The 17,302-nt window shown below is 40.3% G+C and overlaps 1 protein-coding gene across 1 annotated transcript in view; it reads left to right on the top strand.

The window, feature by feature from the left end:
* Positions 1–17,302, top strand: part of LOC122792442 (exostosin-1a-like) — an 866,275-nt gene that overhangs the window by 613,854 nt on the left and 235,119 nt on the right. The gene's annotated exons all lie outside the window — the stretch shown is intronic.

Genomic DNA, 17,302 nt, shown 5'->3' on the forward strand with positions numbered 1-17,302 from the left:
GAAATGTTAGGCATGCCTCTCAATCTCGTAGGATATTAGCATTTGCTCTAGCATGCATTTACTGAAGGATATGAGTGTGAAACTGCAGTGTCTGGCATTAGGGACTGACTGTAATCATTCTTGAATTACCAGGGCAGGGAAGAAGGAGCCATTGTGGCATTCTTACAACAGGGACATGTATGGAGCATTTGGTGTTTGTGTGTGTCTGTGTGTGTGTGTAAAAGTAAATGAGGGAGAAGGATAGCCTGCACTAACATGTTGTGGCCATCACTGTTAACTACAACAGGAAGTACTGAGTTACATTCCCTGGTAGTTAACTTCAATTCATAGACATATATCTTTAGTCATTGTAACTAATGTGTCTATGAATCATAAAATATCTCATCACAGAAATTCAGCCTTTTTACTGTGGCCGTTATGTCATGTGGTGAGGCTCTTTATGAAGCCTTGGGTATGTCTCATAGTAACTGTTTTGAATACAACCCTGACTATATTTTTCTAAGTTATTTGGAAGAGGGTCTAGAGCAATAGCTACAGAAGGAAGCTTCAGCAGTGTACTGAGAATCATCTAGAAATGCAGATTTAAAAAAAAAAAAAATCCAGATGTTTTGAGAAATCACCATGAGTGTATGCAAGAATAGAAATCTGATGTGAGGTAATAAATATTGCCAAACGTTTCACCCAAAGAAAATAGTTGCATGCAAGGCTAGATGATTAATGTTGATAAATTAATAAATCCTATTTACCTAGGGAAAGAAATGTTGCCAAGAATGAGTCACAGTGAGTATTCCAAAATATAAAGATGTCCTTTTCAGAGTCCATTGAAAAAAATGTTTAGTGACTTGTTAGCAGAACAAGTTCCTGATGTATCAATATCTGAGTTGCAGACTACAAAATTACATTCAGAGTCCGGAAAATTGTTCAGAATGTTAGCTAGATATTCAAGAGAGTACAATGGACTGCAAGGTATTAAATGAAATTGGTTACCTACATTACGGTTGACTCCCTAGACTGCTAATCCAACACCATCATCCAACAGAAAGTATTGGAAAGCTTACTCACCAACCTGTATTAGCATTCATTTTCCAAAGGATATAAGATCTTAAATTCAAATGGCTGTCATTATTTAATGATTTCAGTACTCAGTGAGTTTCGAGAAAAACACAAATTGTATAAGGGACAGACCACAAATGTAGGGCACGAATCTGGACATTCTGTGAAATTTTGGACAAATGAGATGTCATTATGTATGTTTTCCCTAACTAGCTCCTTGATAACTCCTCTACCATCCCTTATTAGTAGCCTTCTGTTAATGCAATAATGAAAATGTATGTACTGACATGTCTTTAGCATTTTTGAAACAACCATCTCACCTTTCTGACAATTCAGTGTCTTGTATATTCCTTTTGTATTCTTTAAGTGTTTGATTTTCTTTTGCCTGTGTTTCACTGTCTTGACCTTCTTCTCTACAGCTCCCTTTCTAAACTTGCTGTTTTTTTTTCCTCTGGCTACCTTATAGATGTTTTTTTTTTCTTTTTACCTCCCTGAGCAATAGTGGTTAACCTCGTACTCTGAGAATAATGGACAAAGGATCAAGTCTCAGTATATTGAATTATAGCTATTACTAACTTGACAAGCTGACATTCTGAAGTCTTAAATTATCATGATTTCTTTAAGTAGAAAAAGTCTAAAACTGTACTGATTGCCATAACATGTTGATTTTAATTCACTTTTCCCACAAAATCACTAATTTTAGGAGGTACAGAGCAAATATTTGAGCCTTAATCAAACCAGTTGGGAGGTATGCTTCATTGGATATCTTGATATGTAAATTCTTTTTCATTTATAATATTTTATCTTTTTTTTAACAGGCCCTTTCTTTCATTTTCCCACACGTGTTATGTTTTTCTAATGTTATGCTGATTGATATTCAACTGCTTTTTCTGAGGTAACTTATTTTGATGTGATCAACTTTTATTTGGTATCAGCCTCTTCTGGCTGAGACAGTAGGGATTATTCTAGTGGGAGTAGATTAATTGCTGTTGTTCATAGGTAGCACTTTTGGCTTGAATTTGTTTTTCCGTTGTTCTCTCTCTTATTTGCCTGCTGTATACTACACTCAACTGCACCGAGTACCCTGCCACTTTAGGCACAACTGAATTATGGTTGGCATTTGCAACTCAGATTTTTCTCCTCAAATTAGTTTTACTTTTATATTTGACTTTCATTCAGCAGATTCCAGGTGCACGTATGCTTGGGGCTTAAGCAAACTATGTTGAAGTACATGCAGCCCTACAGGTTACAAAAACAGCACATTTTTGAACAATAGTATCACTCCTCCCCACCAAAAAGGCTTTTTGTAAAAAGTGCCTCTGTAGTCCTCCCGAAGCAGCCCCATATTGTTATAATGCTTTCAAAATCCGTACAAAATAACACACATTGTATAAACACCTCTGTAATCCTTTTTACTTCCTAACTGGGTCCTTTTCACACATTATCTCCGGACATCATGGAGTAGTAACAGATTCACCTCCCTTCCATTGCTAACCTTCTAGCACTTGGTGTCCTATGGTAGTGCAAAAACTGTCTCATACCCCCCTGATAATGAGCTTTTACTTAACCATGTGGACAGTGAATGCGTGAGTTGCAAATACTTAACCACTCTGAAGACATCCCCCTCATAGTCCAGTACTTACAATAAGCATAGCACTGACACATCCCGCCCATGCAAATGCAACATCATTACACCAACAATACAAAACTGTCCTACATTGATGTCATCATAAAATCTCTTCCCAAGCCTCCTGGAACTGTTAAGAACAGGCATTAGCGTAAATCCCGTATTAATCTACTCCACATACCCTTACATCAGCACCGCCATCAACATGCCACCAACAGTAAATCACTCCAGTGTCTGGTAGTCATAATTCAGTTACTTGGAGCATTCTAGATATTGTTAGGTGCATACACTCACCAGGCTGGACAAGGGCAGGTTTCTAGTTAGCTGCCTTTCAGGAGCTAGGATGGTAGACATAAATAGTACCGTAGGTACCCTCACCTAAAGCTGGTACTAAACACCCTCATCTCAAGCTTATATGACTACACATGAAAGTAGTCCATGTTGGGGTAAATTACCTGGCATGCACACCTTTCATGACCATGTAGAAGGAGATGTTGGTGCTTAACACATCAGATTCTGCTAGGGATAAAACAGTGTAGAGTAATCCTTAAGTCACCTAGAATGATGCCTGGATTTAAGGAACAGACAGGCAACATCTGTCATCCAGTTGTTTCTGCATTTTGGCTAAAGTCTTTGCTATCCCCTTTGTGCCATTTTTAGAAATAGTTCATCTAATGGACATACCAACCTGCCAAACACCATAATTCCCAAACTGGATCCTGTCAAGGTGGCTGTACTCAACCTCAGGAGTCCTAAGAATAAACTACCTGACCTTGGGGTACTTCTTCTTCTGAAAAGCATCCATGTATGTATTGTTACCGAGACATGAGCACCTGGGTATTCCACCTACCATGCCTTCAGGCCCACTAGTAACTGTAGTAGAGCGTCTGTGTTCATTAGAGATAATGTTCCTATAAAACTGATACCCAGTGCATGCCCCCCTCAATGAGCATATTAAACTTCAGCTCACCTTAGTAAAATCAAATGTCCAGCTCTTAGCCTGCTATTGATAACCCGTAATGGCTCTAGATGACCACAAAACATTTCTGCTATTCTTATGGGATATCTCTATAAGCAAGGGCTGTTTAATCTTTGATGACTTCAACTATCTTTCCACTTATTAGATTTCTAGGTAATTACTAGGCTAACAACTATAAAGGGCCTTTGTAAGCCTAGCCATGCTTACCAAATGTATTTCATGCCCTCATTTTTTTGGAGATATCACTTGGGCATGGGTGATCAAGCATTTACATGTTTTCTCTTTCCAAAAGGGACATAGGTAGCAGACCAGGGGTAAATTTACAATTTACCATACACTGATCCAAATTACATGTGAATAAGTTGTGGGAAAATCTGTGCTTCACATGCATGAGAAGCCTGTTCCAGAGAAGGGGTAACCTCTGAGACACCTACTGTAGATCAGTGTGTGTGATGTACCTTTAAGAATCTTTCCAGTGAGTCAGCACATGCATATAAGTACTGAGCATGTGCAAATGTGTCATTTCTAGTTAGCAGCCAGTGAGAACATGCAAGTATGTATTCAGTCAGTCAGTTAGTTCATTTAAGTTTAATGTTCCTGCCATCCATCCTGATGTATTTGTATACACTAAGCTACTTAAACAAGCACCCGAGCCTCAATGTCGTCTTAATGCACATAAGAAGAGCAACATGGTGTCAGCATGGGATCTAGAGTTACAGCCATGAGGCAACTTGTTAAAGATGGAGGAATATACAACAGTGGATCATCTCTACTGCTGAAACGACTTGCAAAACAGGTCAGAAACAAATTCCAGGTACTAAAACTTACTTAAATGGTTTATTTTGCTATAAATATAAAGTGAAGCACTCAGAACACTCAAAACGAATTTCTTATTATCAAAATGACCGAAACTGTGACATATCGATAAAACTATTCAAAATAATTACAAAAATGTTTGAAACAAAATCCGAATTGCATAAAATGTACAACAAAGTGAAAACGATGCTATTTTTTGCTATGTACTACTATTTCGTATTAACTAAAGCTATTCAAAATATCCGAAGTGTGCAAAGTGTTTGCAAGTGTGTGCAGTATTACAGTGCAGTTATTTCGCAAAGTACAGTTATTTCAAAGAGTTTATTGTGCATTTGAATATTATTACAAGTACCTGGTGTGTGTGAATGTTCGTACATAATTACAAGGGGCATTTTGCATTGTATTTTACTGTAATCTGTGGGCATGGCAGAAGGATTTTGCAGACCCCACACCACTTGTGTTTGATAACAATATTGCAGAAAATTGGAGTGTGTTTGAGCAGGAATATATTTTCATACAGACTGCTTTTTCTGACAGACAGACATACATACAAAGGCATTTATTCTGCTTAATTTAGCTGGTTCAGAGGCCATTGAAAGAGAGCGTTCATTTGAGTATGCACCTGCTGTGTTTGCATGGGAGTGGGGAGACCGAAATATAATGGTGCCAGCTGAAGCAAGGGAAGACCCAGAGTGCTTAAAATGTAAATTTAGAGAAATGTGTAACCCCCAAGCAAGTGTTACAAGGAAAGGCACTTATTTTACACATGAGATTAAAAGCCTGGTGAAACATTTGCAGCATGTATAACTGACTTTAGAAATAAGGTTAAAATGTGCAGATTTGGTGATTTGAGAGATGAATTGATAAAAGACAGGCTTGTGTAGTGTATTAACAATGACACAGTGAGAAAGATTTTGCTTTGAGACAGTGATTTAACATTAAATAAGGCCATTGAGATTTGTCAGATATATGAGCTTACAGAAAAGCACACAAGTATGCTTACAAATGAGAATAGATGTGGAAGGCACATTGACAATGCTCATGTTGATAGTATGCAGCACGTGGTTAAAAGAAACAGGCCCAAGCACATGGTAGCTACTGCAGGTCCTGTAACAGTCCCTGGGAAACCCCGAGTCTTTCCAGCAAATTCCAGAGCATGCTCAGTAAAGCAAAAAGGGTTTATGATTACCTTCACTTCTAATACCAACTGTAAACCAATGAAGCTAGTTGCAGTACCAAATATTATTGTCAACTGTCATAATTGTGGTGGAAATCATGAACCCAAAAGAGAAAAGTTTTTAGCTTTCGGTCAGCAGTGCTATTCTTGCAATAAGTGGAATCATTTGAAAAGATTTTGTAAATCAAATAAAGCACATTATTTTATTAAAAAAGGGCATTCCAAAAGGCAAGTTGATCAATTAGAAAGCTGCGATCTTGCTTTTTACGTTGATGGTGTGTCTGTGCTTGGTAAAACAGTCAATGCAGTAGATTTGTGGGCAAAGAATGTGATCTTTTGTACTGTTTGGATTAATGCGAGTCCTGTAGAGCTCAAAGTAGACACTTGCTCAAGGTGCAATGTTATGTCAGCAAAAATGTTTGCTAGAGTAAAAAATGCAAAGCAACTTGATTTGACAAAGTGTGTGAAGCTTGTTGCTTATGGTGATGATGAGATTCAGACCAAGGGCTCAGTAGTGCTTTCATGTTACTCTGCTGGGAACAGTTATGACTTGCAATTTTTCAAAGTCGAGACACATGCAATCATTATTAGGCCTCAGAGACCATTTGAAAATGGGACTGCTTTCATTTAATAAAGGCTAAACAAACTTGCCCTTGATGGAAGGTAGCCAGATAAATCAGCAACACAGCAGACCAAATAAACAAATCTTCTTATTTATTGCACAAGAATAAAAGTGAGTGCTTTTGCAGTGACAACCACTGTTTCATCAGATATTTTCTACAAAGCACATCCACACATAATTACTGTTTGAAGTCCAAGAAAACCAGTCAAATTGGTGTAACAATTAATTAAACTTAATTACATCCAAAGATAGTGCTTTTTAAAGTAACAGTACACCAATACAGTATAACCTGGTCCTATAAACAAGTCAGTAAAATACAAAACATAAGAAATACATTCCTCTAGATATATACCCTTGTTATGATTAATGTGCATGGGGTTATTTTAATTTCCTAGACTTAAGGGCTGGCTTCAGGGCCACATTATCAATAAGACCTCATCCCCTGTGTGCACGTAGGGGGACGAGGTCATAATGATAATGTGCCCCTGAAGCCAGCCCTTATGTCTAGGAAATTAAAATAACCCCATGCACGTTAATCATAACAACGATATATCATACCTCCCAACCATACCGATTTACTCATTTTTACTGAGTTTTGGGGTCCAAATGAAGGGGTGCCACGATTCCTGAGTGGCGCCCCTTCATTTCCAATTTTTTCCTTTTTTTTTTTTTAAATTTTTTCATTTTCGCACTGTTGAAGCTGACGTCATTGTGTGTGCGGTGATGTCAGCTATGTCAGGGCTACCAACCAGTCGGAAATGAGCTCACACATTATTTCCAGCTGGCCTGGCTGCAAATGCGAGCAGGAATGGCACTCTTCTAATGGATGGAAATGCGAGCGGGAATGGCGCTTGGATTATTGGCAGCAGCTCTGGTTTTGTTCAGGTGAATCAAGAATGAAAGGTAAGAAAAGAAGTATGTGTTCAAAAAAATTTATTTCTTGAGATTTGAGGCGATGTTCCCCATTGTTAAGAGATGCCCTATTTATATAAGTACAAAACAAAAGCAATTACTTTAAGCAGCAGCAAATTTGATTTCAGCCTAGAAAATCATTTGGTTAGCAGTGAAACTACAGTCAAGGCAATCAAAACAAATTACATTAGCATATCAGGCTTACTTGACCAAGAGGAGCACATTGAATTTATAGCATTTCAAAATGCCCCTCTTTCTTATCAATCTTGGCCTGAAGTTAAAAGGTTTGTATAATGTTGTGTCATCCATTGGGAATAATATGGATGGCTTGATGATGAAAGCTGTGTTTCATGATACAGATGCAGACAGAACTCATTTTGTGCATGAAAGTTGAAATGGTAACATGTAGATGGGTAGCATGAAATGTATTTAACTACAAGAAATGTGTTTAACAAGCTTATTATGCCTAACTAAAGCCATATGAAAGTCCTTAATAATCAGAACTATGCATTAGTAGCCGTTCAATCTATTTGTAATGATTTGTGAGGTGTGTTCAAAGTTGTGGTATTAAGGGCAACATAGTATGCCTGGCAGGTGAAACTCAAAGGTGGCAGATGAAGAAGAAAGAACATTATATAATGTCAGAAATATTGTTATAACACTTCAAAAATGAGGGCATAAATTATAAAGAACCAGGCAAAACATATAATCAGTCTAAAACCATCACCTAGTAATTCACCTTTTTGTTAAGATGACATTCTGAGTAAAAACTGTCTAACACAGAAATTACCTAGAGCACTGTTTTGGATATTTGAGGAATATGTTTATATCTGGGCCAACTTTGTCTATGGGTAGGGTGGACCAGGAATGGAGAAAGCTACAGTACCACTACCTTTGATTAAATGGAACTGCACAGCTTCCCAGAAGCATGGAACATGTACATTTGCTGCATCATTACTCTACAGAAGAAAAGCAGAGATGTGCAGTTATTCATTGCTTTGGACTTATGACAATTGTTACTATATAATACTTGATAATTGCAGCCTAATTATTTTACAAAGATGGAACAGATTGTTATGCCAAAACCAAGTGCACTATTTCCTAAGTACAAGTTTCACTAAATTAATGAATGAGTAAATTGTTAAATAAATAAATACAACTGTTGTGGAACAGTTTGCCACTGAACTAATGTTAGCTAAAGACTGTAGTGAGAAAATGTTGAGAGATCCAAATGGTAGCTGCAATGACTTCCACTAAGAGTGACAAAATTGCTTAGCAGTGGGTCATATCAAATATTAGCAAAGGCATTAGTAATAGTGCGGGTAGTTGGTTACTAGGCATACAGTTAAGATGACCATTCAGGTACCTATCCCAGTTTTCTAACTGCCCCAGACCACTGTCTGAGTAAATGACTTGCTCAGAGTCACAAGTAACCAAATGGCATAGGAACAGTTAAAGCCAGTTTTTATATCTCACACCAGCTCAACTGCTTGGCTCAGGCAATAGTTCACAGAAAAGGCAAGGTGAACATGTATAAAAGCAATAAAGTTGAAAAAAAGAGTATCTAGATTTAAGTGTGACAGAAGACTTTATTGCTTCTCAGTCTTTTGACTAAGATCCAATGTGGCATTAGCTTAAAGCAGATCATAGATATCCTAAGAGAGGATTTCAGTATACAAATTGCACAAGTGTAATCATTTCTAAAATGATATCACACCTAAATGGCTGGTTCTAAGTTCTCCAGAGTAATATATGCAAGTTGAGGCTATTGAGCTATCAGGTTGTCATTAAGTAAATGGAAGCATCCAAAAACAAAGTTAAACTAAACACTGATGTCCTTCAAGGATGCATCTGCAGTCCTAACATATGGGTTGTCCTGCCTCAGGCAGCCCTTCGGTCGGCCGGATTCCAAAGTCTGGGTCTGGCCTCGGCTGATGTCGCACTTCACCCGACGTCATAGCTGCTGTCAATTGGGTATAAAGGCATCAGCCGATGCCATTTTCCTCAGTCTTTCTTGCCGCTGTGCCCAAGCAGAAGCTGTTCGCAAGTGCCGGTCGGTCAGATCCAGAGATTTCTACTACCGAAGACTTCTTAAAAGCTAAGTAGCCCGTTGGGGACTCTTTCTTGCCTCAACCGATGTCAGAAAAAGTAAATAATTGTTTAACTTGTGGGAAACAAATACCTCATAAGGATTTCCACTCTTACTGCCTTCCTTGCTTAGGCCCAGACCACGACGTAGCAGCTTGTCTAGCCTGTGCTTCCTTCAACCGACGGACACTTAGACGTCGGTCGGAGTTTGCGGAGGAGTTTTTTGGTCCCGCTTTTGCTTACAAAATGCCGTCGGAGACTCCGACTTCACAATTAGCTAAAAAGCGTAAGGAAAAGGACCGACACTCGTGGTCCGTGGTTTCGGCCGAAACCACGGTTATGCCAACCGCGAGTGTCTCGGTTTTGGCTGAAACCGAGTCCACGGTTCTTCCTTCGGCCGAAAGCATACCTCCGACAGCCGAGGCCTCACACAGCATGTCTGAATCTGCTACTGAAATTTCTCCTGCTGTAGCAGGCTCCCAGGATTTATCAGATACTATTCCTTTAGACATATCTACTCCTGCACGTGGAGCTACTAGGCCCCCTGCATCCATGTCTATCAAGGCTTTTTCTAGGGCTAAAGCAGCTAAATCTTCTAAGGCCTTGCCTGCTAAAACCCCCTCACACAGGCCTAGCTCTAGTTCCCAAATGCTCAGCCTGGCAGAGGATCTCATTTCTTTGATCAGGGGATCCCATCCACACCCTGACAGGGCCTCTCATCCCACTCCAGAGAAGAGGCCTAGAGCAGAGCCCCCTGAGCCAGTTTCTTCAGATTATTCCTCTGATGATTCAGAAAACTCAAATCCTCCAGAAGGCCCTTATTCTCCTTATGAGGACTCTGACGCGGAAGACTCCATTCCTTCTGCCTCTCCTCCTGAGGAATTTTCTTTTGGGGAAACCTTGCATGCTATGAGAGAGCAATTTCAATGGCAGGGCCAGGATTTTTCAGATTCTAGGAAGAGGCTAAGGACCTTTTTACACTTGCCACAGCATAGGCCTTTAGCCATTTCTCCAGTACTTACAGTTGTGGATGATGCATTTAATGATGCTTGTACTGCCCCTGACTCTCTTCCCCCGGCCCCTGCTAAGCCCGACAGATACTACAGGGTCCCGGACACACATTATCACTTGTATAAGGCTCCTATTGCAGATCCTGAAACTATATCACAGGGCCCCAAAGCTGTAGCAACTGCCAAAAAAAACCCTCCCCTCTGAAAGAGATTCTAGAGCATTAGAGAGATGGGGTAAAAAAGTTTATACTTCTGCTACTCTTTTGGCTAGGGCCTTAAACTGTCAATTCCACATGATTCAATACCAGGAATTTTTGTTAGACCAGCTAAATAAAAAACTATCCTCTCCTGAACCTATAGACCGTAAGTCCCTTCAGGATTTGGTACATAACACTCAGCAGGTCAGTAATCATTCTTTAAAATGCGGCTATGATGCACTGGAGGCTTCCTTTAGATCAGCTATGACTGGTACAGTGATCAGAAGGCATGCATGGTTAAAAGAGCAATCCTTACCAGACCATGTAAAGTCAAAGCTCCTAGATGCTCCCATGGAGAAACACAGTTTGTTTGGCTCACTTGCACAGCAAGTGTTAAAGAAGGTGGAAGAAAAAGCAAAATCTGTTCAAACAGTCAAGGATTTCTTACAGGTCCAGCCTCCGAGGTTTAGTAGAAATTGGCCTTCAAAGAATTGGTCCTTTCCAGACACCTCCAGAGCACAGAGAGGCAGAAATAGGTGCCCAAGAGGGAGAGGTCAATCCAGAGGTGCCTACAGGGGACGTCAGTGGCAGCCTAACAACCAGAGAAGTACTGCCACAGATTCAGCTACAACCACTTCCACAGGACAGACACAATGGCTTGGCTCTGATACCGCCTACCAGGGAACAACTGGAAGCACCCTTGGGTGGAAAGCTAGCCTTATTTTCCGTAAACTGGCATTACATTACAGGAGACAAATTGATTTTACAGACAATAGACAAAGGTTACAGGTTTCACTTCCATACTCTACCAAGGAAGAGAGGAATGCCAAACCTACCACCAAACCAAAAAACAAACGCTCTAGAACAAATCAACCACTTACTAAGGATGAGAGCTATAGAAAAGGTACCGCCTATGGACCAAGGGCAAGGATTTTATTCCAGACTTTTCCTGGTGCCAAGAAAAGAAAACCAATGGAGACCTATTCTCGACCTGTCCACTTTGAACACATATCTCATTGTTCCAAAATTCAAAATGCTGACCCTACAGCAACTTCTTCCCATGCTGGGCAAGGAGTCTTGGCTGGTGACTCTAGATCTCAAGGAGGCATACCTGCATGTCCCTATACGACCAGATTGCAGAAGATACCTCAGATTTCTTGCAGAATCAGAGCATTATCAATTCTCAGCATTGCCCTTTGGCTTATCTACTGCGCCCAGAGTATTCACGAAATGCCTGGCATCAGTAATTGCTCATTGCAGGCTTCAGGGAATACAAATTTATCCATACCTGGACGACTGCCTGATACAAGCGGACAACAAGGTCAAATTAACAAAAGATTTGGAAAAGGTTATTCACCTATTGCAAGCCCTGGGATACACAGTCAACATACAAAAGTCAAGGCTGGTACCATCCCAAAGGATAACATTCTTGGGTGCAGAACTGGACACATCAAATCAAATGGCATTTCTCACAGCAGAAAAGCAAAAGCAACTACCACTCTATTTCATGGCATTAACAACGCAGAACCGGCTTACAGCAAGGAAAGTCCTGCAAGCCCTGGGTTACATGGCATCCTGCATAATATTGATTCCACATGCCAGACTACATATGAGGAAGTTGCAATGGTACCTCAGGAATTTATGGTCTCAGCACAAGCACAGCCTAGAAACCAAAATTCCAATAATTCCATGCCTGAAGCAAGAATTCCTGTGGTGGGCTCAGGCCTGTCAGTTGAACAAAGGACTGCCTTTCCACAGCCCTCACCCAAGCCAGACTATCACCACGGACGCCTCAGACCTCGGTTGGGGGGCACACATGGTAGACAAGTGTATACAAGGCCTATGGACACAAGACCAGTTGAACCTACACATAAATCAAAAAGAGATGCTGGCAGTGAAACAGGCAATTCAGACATTCAGACCGTTTCTTCAACAAGGTCATTTGCTGATAAGGACGGACAACACCACAGTTATGTGGTATATCAACAAGCAGGGAGGCACACATTCATATCCTCTATGCCGGATGGCAATGGACCTGTGGAATGTGGCCCTGAACCTCAACATTCAGCTCCAGGCTATATTTGTGCAGGGAAAAGAAAATATACTAGCAGACACCTTAAGCAGAACTACCACGGATGCCCACGAATGGATGCTGCATCCAGACATCTTCAAAACCATTACAAAGAAATGGGGGCTACCAGAAATAGACCTGTTCGCATCCCCACACAACCACCAATTGAGAAAATTCTGCACAAGGACATACCACCCACTTGCTTGAAAGGTGGACTCCCTATCCTTCAGTTGGGAAAACCTAACAGCATATGCATTCCCACCTCTTCCTTTGATGCACAAAGTGCTACTGAAGATCAAAGAAGATCACCCAAAAATCATCCTGATAGCTCTAGACTGGCCGAGGCAACATTGGTACCCGCTACTGAGGAGTATGTCTTGAGCACACGCATGGCCTCTAACTCTAGTTCCTTTACTGCTAACACAGAACAACTTCAAGATCCTGCATCCAAACTTGAAAACACTGCAGCTAGCGGCTTGGAATCTTACATAAAACAAAATAACCCAGATTTATCTCAGAGGGTTAAATACATTATCCTGGAGGCTCGCAGACCCTCCACAAGGAAAACTTATTCAGCAAAATGGAAAAGATACCTCATTTGGAGTGCAGCAAAAGGAGAAAATGTATCATTGGCAAACATAGCTAAATCCTGGAATATTTAGCAGAACTCTTCCACAATGGCCTGTCTTACTCCTCCATTAAGATTCATGCATCAGCAATTTCAGCAGAATACAACATGGATCCTCCAGTCTTCTCTCATCCTCTACTCAGGCAGTTTCTAAGAGGTATTAAAAATGTAAAGCCTCCAAGGAAGCCACCTTTGCCTACATGGGACCTGAACTTTGTGCTAGAAAAGTTAACACTTCCCCATTTGAACCAGCAGCAACAGCAGAATTACAGTTCTTATCTTGGAAAACTGCTTTCCTGCTTGCAATCACTTCAGCAAGAAGGGTATCTGAATTACAGGCATTGATGGCAGTACAGCCCTTCCTTATCTTCCATCAGGATAGAGTGTCCTTGAGAACTAACCCTACTTTTATGCCAAAGGTGGTCTCCAGGATATCATTGAACCAAGCAATCCACCTACCAACATTCTTCCCCAACCCACAGAACAGGGGAAAGACTACTGCATACCTTGGATGTGCACAGGCAATTGCGCTACTACCTGGACAGAACCAAAAACAATAGAAAAACTGACCAGCTTCTGGTAGCATATGCAACAGGAGTGGAAGGAAAAGCAATTTCAAAACAGACAGTCTCAAAATGGATAGGAAATTGCATTAGATTTTGTTACTCTTTTCATGGAAAGACAACTCCAGAGAACATCAGACCTCACTCCACAAGGGCTACAGCCACTACTACAGCTTTCTTACGAGGAGTGGCTACCAAAGACATTTTAGAGGCTGCTACTTGGAGCTCGGTGCATACATTTGCCAAGCATTATAATCTACCTTTGTACTCCAGATCCCGAGCAGGTTTTGCCACTGCTGTTTTGCAAGGGATCTTAACTACACCATAATCTTCTTAGTGCCTCCTCCCCCAGTTTGGCTATGGTATTCTACCCATATGTTAGGACTGCAGATGCATCCTTGAAGGAAATAGTACAGTTTTGTACCTACCATAAATGTAGATGTCCGAGAGGTATGCATCTGCAGTCAGGATTACCCACCCTCCTTCCCCTCTGTGGTACTCCTAGGGTATTTGCCCATCTTGTAGTTGGCTGGGGGAATCTATTATGGTGTATTTGTTTGTATATATGTATATACATGCTTATTTTGTTTACTCTCTACTGTTTGGAATCATTTGCATTTATCCAAATTTAGCCTTCCTAGAGGGCACCTGGCATCTGGGGCAAGAAACACTGAGGAAAATGGCGTCGGCTGATGCCTTTATACCCAATTGACAGCAGCTATGACGTCGGGTGAAGTGCGACATCAGCCGAGGCCAGACCCAGACTTTGGAATCCGGCCGACCGAAGGGCTGCCTGAGGCAGGACAACCCATATGTTAGGACTGCAGATGCATACCTCTCGGACATCTACATTTATGGTAGGTACAAAACTGTACTTTCTTGGAATTTTTAGTTTCCTGGCCAGATTCACAGAGCCTACAGTACAGCCTACTGGAAAAATGTTCAAACAATAAATGTATACAAGGAATATAACTTAATAAAGTCAGGAAGGTGTATCAAAGAAAAGAACACATGTATGTTTCTTGTTTTGTGTGCATGGGGCAAATGATTTGAAAACAGCCCAAAGGTAATCTTTATCCAACACTGGCCAGATGCATTTTATTTGGATGTGGTGTGGGTTTCAATGCTGTTTCAATGAATGTGAGTTTCAAGGGCAAAGAAGTTTTAATGTCAATTCTATTTTCATGGTGAGACAGTACTGCTTTGTTTAGCAGACATCTGTTAGTGTTTGTGCATTGTTGTGCTGCAAAATTTAAAAATTAAAATCCAAATAATCATTGTGGAAGTAAAGCAGTATGCACATAGTGTTTATGGTAAATTGGGTGAAATAACCAGGTAATGGGTCATTGGAATGGCTGCAGGGGGACTCTGGTGCCATATTTTGGTTGTCTGTTCTTCAGTTTGCATTTGAAAGTTGATATCCCACAACTCCATTGGAGTGGGTGGGGTTACATAATTATGTATTCGAATTACATGTTAATCAGCATACAAATTTGTACCTATTTTTCATGGGCCTTGTCCAGATTTTGGATGTTTCCAGGTTGAGAGGTATATATCTGGAGGGATGTATTTTTGATTTTTTGTATTTTATTGACTTGTTTATAGGACTAAGTTATACTGTATTGGTGTACTGTTACTTTATCTTTGGATGTAATTAAGTTTAATTGTTACACCAATTTGATTGGTTTTCTTGGACATGAAACAGTATTTATGTGTGGATGTGCTTTGTAGAAAATGTTTGTTGAAGCAGTGCTTGTCACTGCGAAAGCGCTCACTTTTATCCCTTGTACAATAAATAAGAAGATTTGTTTTATTTGGTCTGCTGTGTTGCTGATTTATCCGGCTACCTTCCATCAAGGGCAAGTTTGTTTAGCATTTGGAGTTTGCTGCATCTGTTTTTGGGGACTGTTATACATTGTTTGGGTCGTTTTCACATTTAATAAAGGAGTTCACCATGTAAACCTGAATGACAACAGCAAAAATTTTGCCCAAACTATTTTTTTTCAGTATGCTGATATTTCTGCAGGCAAACTAACAGTTGTGTACTCTATGAAGTTAGACCCAAAAGTCAGAGCAGCATGGAAAGTTCCAGTAGCTATGCAGAACAGAGTCAAAGCCGAGCTAGACAAAATGGTGCAGCTAGGAGTAATTTGTCCAGTAGACGAAACAACTGAATGGATATTTTCCATGGTGGTAGCTCATAAGAAAAGCTCAGATGATATCAGAATATGTATTGATCCAAGAGACCTGAACAAAGCAGTAAAAAGACCTCACCATCCAATGCGCATAGTCAAAGAGGTTGCTGCCGTCATGTCAAATGCCACTTTTTTTTTGTCTTAGATGTAAAGAGTTCCTTTAGGCAAAATTTGCTTGACCAAAAATCTTCATTGTTAACCACATTCAGTACACCATTTGGAAGATGCAGATTTCTGAGAATGCCATTTGGAATACACTCTGCCAGTGAAGTGTTTCGGCATGCAGTGGAGCACGTTTTGTCTGGCTATCCATGTGCTGTTATAGTAGATAATATCCTAGTAGGAGGCAGTGGTGAAGCTGAACATGACAGAAACATCAAGAAAGTTCTGGAAAGAGCACAGCAAGTGAATCTTAAGTTGAATCCTCAGAAGTGCAAATTCAGGCTACGAGAAGTTACTTATGTTGGTTACTTGTTTACCAGTTCAGGCTTATGACCTGATCCTTCAAAGCAAACAGCAATTCTCAAGATGCCAGTTCCAGACAATGTCCAAGCCCTACTATGTTTTCTTGACATGATCAACTATCTAGGCAAGTTCATTCCAGATTTAAGCCAACTTTCAGCAACATTAAGAGAGCTGACACGCAAAGATCTAATTTGGTCATGGTCAGAGCAGCACCAAAAAGTATCTGATGTCCTGAAACAGAAAATTGCCGACTCACCAACTCTCAGTTACTATGATGTTGACAAACCAGTTACTCTTTTCTGTGATGCTTCTAAATTTGGTCTTAGTGCAGTCATTCTTCAAGAGGGTAGACCAGTAGCCTGTGCATCAAGAACTCTTACCTAGATTGAGATGCAATATGCCCAGCTTGAGAAAGAGCTCTTGGCAATTGTGTTTGCATGTTCGAAGTTCCATGATTATATTTATGGTCGACCTATCCAGATTGAAACTGACCACCAACCTCTACTTACTATTTTGAAAAAGCCTATGCATATAGCTGTAGCTTGACTGCAATGCATGATGCTCAAATTGCAAAAGTACATATTCAATCTTGCTTATACAAAAGGCAAACTTCCTTATCTTGCTGATACTTTATCCAGATTGCCCAGATAAAAAAACACAAAACAGCATAACAATGAGCAACTTGATTTTGAAGTCATGGAAGTGAGAAATTTTTCTTCCATGCATCTTGATGAGGTCAGAACTCTCAGAGCTTCAGATCCACTTCTCCAGAACCAAAGCCTCTTTGTCATTCGAAGATGGCCTTCAAAGCAATCTTGTTTACCAGTGGAAGTGCAACTGCATTTTTCATACAAAGATGAGATTTTGTCAGACATTGGTATCATCATGAACGGTCCTAA

Source organism: Protopterus annectens, chromosome 1.part2 (assembly GCF_019279795.1).
Source record: "Protopterus annectens isolate FY-2018-M chromosome 1.part2, PAN1.0, whole genome shotgun sequence".
In the NCBI taxonomy this organism is placed as follows: Eukaryota; Metazoa; Chordata; order Ceratodontiformes; family Protopteridae; genus Protopterus; species Protopterus annectens.